The following is a 7854-nucleotide window of genomic DNA, read 5'->3' on the forward strand; positions in this document are numbered from 1 at the left end:
TTTGTCCCCACCTTCGTTTCAACTCATGCCTTTCTGGCCCGACAACATCGAAGCCTGGTTTTGCTACGCAGAAGCCGACTTCTCCGAGCACGGCGTGATCGACACACGTGCACAATTCCTCGCAGTAGTCAAGGCACTACCGCGCGAATTCAACAGGTACGTAACACCTAGTATGTTTACTAGTGATGTTTCCGATCCTTACGAAATCTTAAAACGCTCGATTCTTAAACGAGGAGACCTAACCGATCGACAAAGGTTAGACCAACTCTTCAATAACATCGACCTGCAACACGGTTCTGCGACGGACATGTTGCAACGGATGAGAGAGGTAATAGGCCCAAGAACTTTCGACGAAGGTCTATTCAAACAACTCTTCTTGTCAAAACTTCCCCAACAGGTGCAAGCAGTTCTGGTCTCGTTCCAGAACAACGCCTTAGACGAGCTAGCTGCATCTGCCGACCGCATTCTAGAAATTACGAAACCTTCTACTACCGAGGTATTTTCAGTCAAAGAAAAGCCTCACACGACTCAGAATGATATAACTGACTTATGTCACACACTCACGCGTTATCTTAGTCTTCGTACCGACCGTAAGAGATCGCGCACACCACGTAGAAGCATTTCTCGTAAGCGATCTGTCTCTAGACCACGAGAGACAGATAACCTCGACTGGTGCTGGTATCATAACCAGTATGGAAAGCTTTCCAGAAATTGCAGAAAACCCTGCAATTTTCCCAACACGAAACCGTCTGATTCGAAAAACAATTCGGGAAACTTCCAGGCCGGCACGCGTTAACGGCAACCGTAGCCGGCGAACAAAGCCGTCTGTTATTCGTCACAGATGTGACAACGAGAGTTCGCTACCTCGTCGACACTGGCGCAGAAGTTAGCGTTCTCCCAGCAAATCCTAACGACCGGCTTCACGAATCGACCCTAAACTTACAGGCGGCAAACGGAAAACCGATCGCTACGTATGGCAAAAGGTACGTTTACCTTAACGTGGGTTTACGCAAACCCATACACTGGATTTTCGTTGTTGCAGATGTTTCTATACCAATCATTGGTATGGACCTTCTACAACACCACAATCTGATCATCGATACGCGCAAACGGAGGCTAGTAGACGGGAACACTAATTTGTCCGTTTGCGTAACTTCTTTTACTGGTTGTAGAGTATCCCCAGTCACAGTTAAACATATGATAGACCCACTCTATCAACCACTACTCGATAAGTACCATGGGATACAACGAACTCAACCGAAACTACCGTGTGTAACCAGCAACGTTACACATCACATCACGACTACAGGACCACCTGTATTCTCTAAAGCACGACGACTAGCTCCTGAAAAGCTAAGGTTAGCGAAAAACGAATTCGATCACATGATGGACTTAGGAATCATACGACCGTCAAGTAGCCCATATGCATCTCCGTTGCACATGGTCCCTAAAAAGGACAGCAACGATTGGCGTCCAACTGGTGACTATCGGCGATTGAACGCGAAAACCATTCCCGATCGTTACCCGTTGCCTCACATTCACGATTTGACAGCTACCTTGAAAGGTACAACTGTCTTTTCGAAAATCGACTTGGTTAAAGCGTATAACCAAATCCCTATGGCTACTGACGACATACCGAAAACAGCTATCATAACTCCTTTCGGACTCTATGAATTTTTGCGAATGCCTTTCGGTCTAAGGAATGCTGCTCAAACATTCCAAAGATTCATAGACGACGTTTTTCGAGGTCTCAACTTCGTACACGCGTATGTTGATGACTGTCTAATCGCAAGTCCGGACAGAGAAACACATCTCAAGCATCTGGATCTTGTTTTCGAACGACTTCAAAAACATGGCATTACTGTAAACGTTCAGAAATACCAATTCGGAACCGACTCGTCAGACTTTCTGGGACACACTATCGATGCTCAAGGCATTCGACCTCTTAGGACCAAAGTGGCGGCCATTCTGGATTACCCAGAACCGACCACCGTCAAGCAATTACGCATGTTCAACGGCCTGGTAAGTTTCTATAGACGTTTCATACCCAAATGCGCATTACTTATGAAACCTCTGACCGACCAACTTCGTGGAAATGCGAAATCCATTAATTTGGACGACACCGCACGAAAAGCATTCTCCACAGTTAAGGAACTGATTGCTAAAGCAACAATGCTCGCACATCAGGACACCCGAGCACCCATTAGCATCGCAGTAGACGCATCCGACTCAGCAATCGGAGGAGTCTTACAACAATGGGTTAACAACTCCTGGCAACCCTTGGCATTTTTCTCTAGAAGGTTGCTAGACACCGAATCGAGGTACAGCACATTCGGTAGGGAACTCCTAGCTATGTATTGTGCTGTACGGCATTTCCAACACTACATCGAAGGTCGTGAATTCACTCTTTTCACGGACCATAAACCGCTCACTTTCTCGTTAAGCTCTCCTTCTGACAAGTACTCTCCCGTGAGTCTCGACAACTGGACTACATTTCGCAGTTTACTTCAGACATTCAACACATCTCTGGAGCAAACAATGTAGTTGCAGACGCTTTATCTCGTATAACTTCCTTGAACAGTTTCCAAGGAATCGACCTTCTTAAACTCGCCGAGCTTCAAAAAGAAGACAGTGATCTTCAGCACGAGTTATCGTCCACAACACTTAAACTACGCATCAAGCAGATGGGAACAGGTAAGGAAACTCTACTTTGTGACACATCTACGGGTAGGGATCGCCCAATCGTGCCGAAACATTATCGACGCAATGTCTTCAACACATTGCACAAACTTTCGCATCCAGGTGTTTGTGCAACCATCAAGCTTATAGCAGAACGGTTTTGCTGGCCTGGAATGAATAAAGACGTGAGGGAGTGGGCACGCTCCTGTGTAAGCTGCCAAAAATCTAAGGTTATCAGACACAATAAATGTCCCTTAGGCTCGTTTAAAACTCCCGATGCCCGTTTCGACCATGTCCATCTGGATTTGGTAGGACCTTTACCAGATTCAAATGGATACTCTTACCTCTTAACCTGCGTAGACCGTTTCACTCGATGGCCAGAAGCAGTACCTATCAAGGACATCACTGCTGAAACAGTGGCTCGCACCTTCGTCGAACGATGGGTAGCAAACTTTGGCTGCCCTTCAACCATCACTACAGACCGCGGACGTCAGTTTGAATCCGATCTTTTCCGTCGTCTGACCACACTTTTAGGAATCACTCGCTTCCGAACGACCGCCTACCATCCACAAGCAAACGGGTTGGTAGAACGTTTTCACCGACAACTGAAAGCTTCGCTATCAGCAGCAAACGTTTCACAGTGGACCGACGCTCTTCCACTCGTCTTACTAGGTATCCGCAATGCAGTGAAAGCTGACATTGGATACACTGCGTCTCAACTCGTTTATGGAACGACACTTCGACTTCCAGGAGAATTCGTGGATCCTTCATCCTCTTCAATGAACATGGATCTAACCTCCTACACGAACAGGCTTACAAACGCAATGCGTTCAGTTAAACCTGCTTTCACTCGACCTCAATCAACTGATGTTTTCGTTCAACCTGACTTACGATATAGTACACACGTTTTCGTTCGTCGAGACTCGCATCGACGACCATTCGAATCAGCATACGAAGGACCCTTCAAAGTTCTTCAACGTGAATCTAAGTACTATATAGTCGATAAGAACGGAACCAACGATAGCATCAGCATCGATCGCTTAAAAGCAGCGTATTTAGAAGGAAATCCTATCTACGTGGATTTTCCTTCGGTACAATCGAACGACACGACTCCGACACTTATAATACCTCATCCGACAACCAACACACACGAAGATACTTCGACAGTATCCGAAAATAAACTTAAAACGACGCGTTCTGGAAGAAGGGTGAGATTTCCAGAACATTTAAACGACTATTGCACGTAAGGCACTTCTCGACATTGTATATTATTTTTTTAAAAAAAACAATTTTAATATGCTTATATATTTTTATTTCTATTTAAAAAAAAACAAAACAAAAAAACAATTTTTTTAACGCTATTACGTGTTCATGAGTTTATTTTCCATTTTTTTTCTCTGACATTGTGCTTTTACACACATACGAGTGTATTTCGACATGCACTTACATTTTATTTTTCTTTTCCAGGACGGCTGGAAAAGAACGATGACGTTTATGAGGATCCGAAATTTTCATTGTACATTTACTTTTTTTACTATGTTGAACCTCCGTCCCATATAGTAAGGAAAGACGACCAGACGCTGCTAAATTTAGTAAGCTATCAGAAAAGTGTTTACCAACGACAAACTCGTTGGGTTTAAACTTCTGGCTGGCCACGTCTTAGGGTCGTCACTGCCCCACTAGGGGGGGGAGTGATCTGTAGCGGTAAATAAATCCCTAAAATAAATAGCTCTGTAAGTTTTCGACATTGGATGTTGACCATATGTTTTAGTGGACTCATCTAGCTGAAGGCGCTCGGTCAGGCATCCGCACCAGATCACGTGTGGTAACGCCGTGCTCAACATCAACCGCAATCGCTAGCCAGATTAGATCAGAGAATTCCGATATATTGGTCATCGCCAAATATACTCTTCCGGTCTCCTCGACTCTGTCTTTTGATTTCTCTTGGTGGGAACGAAATATATTAGAAGGTGTTACTGGTAGAAGCGTTGTCAAACACTGAATACCTGTGACATCATCAAAACAATTCGTGCCTAAAAGAGCAAATGGCTGGGTAGCCTGTATTGGTCATGGCAACAGTGGTCTCTTATTTCATTTAAATATCATTTAAAAGAGTCAACAGATGGAGCTTCAATCACGTATTGAGGCAACGAATCCTATTCGTCGATGGTAAAGTCGACAGTCAGCTGATAAGTAATTTATTCTGGGCTTGTGAACATCTTTAAAGTGTCCTCGCGAATTTTGTATTTTAAAAGAGGTGCGAACTTATCACAAGGTAGTTCAAACTCTATGATCAAGTCCCCTGTGGTTCCTTTTTGTGATATTTGAAATAGGTTTAGTTAGGCAAATCGAGCATCTCAAGAAAGCTTTGTCATCCTGAGGTGCGGTTCTCTGAATCTTTTCCAACAGTTGTCTGTCTCTTTCTATAAGAGGGCTGGTCACTTATATCCAATCCTCAAATTCAGGATGCACGAATACTGTGTACAAATTCAAGACGTTTTCAGCACTGAAATTGCTAAGGGCTCTAGGTATCGACCAATGGGTTCTTAAAACTTTGGCAGCTATCTCATTGCAGTGCACAGTAGTTTTTAATTATTGACTAACAATGAGTCCTGGGACATTGTGTGCCTGGACAACAGATAGCTCAACGTTATTCACCGTGTATTTATTTCCACCTTGTGACTAATATGCATCATAATCCACTTAGGAGCATTTATCGGGGACTGTTAAACTTCAGATCGTTCAGATAACTTCTCCGAATCATTTTTAAGGTCGAGACTATCGTCTCTACTTCTTATCGTTCTTGAATTCTTGACATCGCCAACATATAATAAAACAGATGATTATAGGAAACTAGGGTGGTCATTTACACACAAGAGAAGCAACATTGGCCCCGAAACTGTACCTTGAGGTACTATGTTAGACAACATTGATTTCACTCGCACTCTTTGTTGGCGCCCAACTAGGAAGCCTTTTGTTCACATTATTGAATTATTTTCCATCCCAATATTACTTAACTTATATAATAGCCGGTTGAGATGAACTTAGTCAACAGCTTTATTGAATATAATTCAGGCTACATCTACAGGTAACTTTTGGTCCTTAAGAGAGTACCAACTTTCGTGAAGTACTAAGATGTTGGTAAGACAGAAGTGACCTGTTCTAAAGCCATGCTGCTTTTCAGAAAGAATCCGTTTTTGTTGAGATACTTAAACTACTTCACCTGAAAAATATTTTCGAAAATTTTAACAACCGCGCCAGTTAGGTATGCGGGTTAATAGTTCTCAGGTTTATGTCTCGTACCTATTTTGAAGACAGGAGTAACTAGAGCGTTTTTCCAGTCTTTTGGTAATCGACCCTGGGTTAAAAACAGATTGAAACATATACTTCGTGGGTTTGCAATAAATTTAGCTGGTTTCTTTAATAAGCAAGGATGCATTTCATTGAGCCCCGAGGATTTGCTTATATCAAGTTTATTTAGCGGACCATAGATATTGAGTTCTTTAATGATCACAGTGTCCAGTGTATGTGTATGGCTTGTACAAACTGAAGGGAGGGGTGTCTCCACGGTATATACACTGCTGAGTACCTGAGCTATAGCATAGTAGACCTCCACTAATGATGAAGTACTACTGTCTCTCCATAATGCTTGAATATTTTCTCTTCTCTTAGTTCATTGGTTTACGTGCAAATATAAACGTACAACCTTCTAGACTTGCAGAGGGTTGAGGCAAAAATATTTCGAGATTCTCGATATTTAGAGTTTTTTAGTCATAAATATAGACATAAATCTCTTCCACATTCTTCTCCTCTTATGGAGAAAAGCGCGAACATCGCTACTGAACCACTCTGGGAAATTTCACGGACACCTTGGTGTAGTCCAAAGAAGGTGAGTTGCAGTGACCTTAAGGTAAAAATTTCCAAATACATCGCAAAACGCTTCTATTAGGGACTCTGACTCTATTGTCTAATTTACTGCAGATGCTGAGTATATAATGTCTTCCATATTTGGTCTCCAGACGTTAGGTCTGAGCTGGGTTGACACATGATCGTTTTTGACAACTATACGGAAATCAAAGATTATAGCTGCATGGTGGCTTTCACCTAAGCGTGGGAAATAAGCGACGTTTGTGACGTCACCCTCATAATGGGTCAGCGTGAGATTCACTGAGGGTAATTCCTATTCCAGATTGTACCTAGTTCGTTATTTTGCATGTTGCACTCGGGCACATGTGATAAGTGTGTTAACTAGTTTCTGCTCAAAAGAATTTTCTGTCGATTCACTCTTCAGATTTTTCCAGTCCACCGTAGCTGCATTAAAGTTTTTGGAGACTAAACATCGACAACATATTGATCAAGTGTTCAGATCTTCTAGTAAGATCTCATTTGTTTCACAGCTTGGACTATGGTAGACCAAACCAATCAGCAGCTCTCGTCCTTTTTCAAGCGGCAACTAATTTACATGTCCCAGCTTCATGGGATATGATATGAATAATGATAAACATAGTATACCATAATATATATATATATATATATATATATATATATAATATAGTATATCAATGAATAGAGCTTCACCCCTTTTATGATTCTAGATTTTATAGGCTCTTACTAACGTTAAATTGTCAAGATAAAGTTCCCCACCGTTTACAGACTGGTTCAGTCAAGCTTCTGTTACAGCGACTACATCCGGCTTGGTAGAGTTTATCTATAAACCTAGCTCCGATCTCTTGGTGACCAAGTTACGGGCATATCTGTAAGAGATACAAAGACCAGTTAGATGGCTCCATGCTGCACCCAGAGTGGCTTCAGCACCATTCTCCGTTGAAGCCTCACTGCTAGGCAACTTGCAATTTTGCGGTCTTGATAGCCAGCATCTAACCTTAGTTTTACTTCTTTTTCAGCTTCTCGTCTTTTTATACGGTCTGCGAGCCGCATGTCTTCACGGCTGAAGTATCCTGATCCCTTTGCTTCATGTCCGTTTAATTCCTTTTCATTAGGAGATCTAAATACTATGTTTGGCAGCTTGGTTTGATACTGTTTCAAATCCATCGGGTTATCTAGTCAGTAAACCTTTAGCAAAGTGTCATCAGATATATACTGAGGTACCAAGTGGTCAAGTAGATCTTTTATCAGCTCAGAGTCTTTCTCAAAGTGAACTCTCGGTTCTGAGCT

The sequence above is a fragment of the Schistosoma haematobium genome, chromosome 1 (assembly GCF_000699445.3).
Source record: "Schistosoma haematobium chromosome 1, whole genome shotgun sequence".
NCBI classification, from domain to species: domain Eukaryota; kingdom Metazoa; phylum Platyhelminthes; class Trematoda; order Strigeidida; family Schistosomatidae; genus Schistosoma; species Schistosoma haematobium.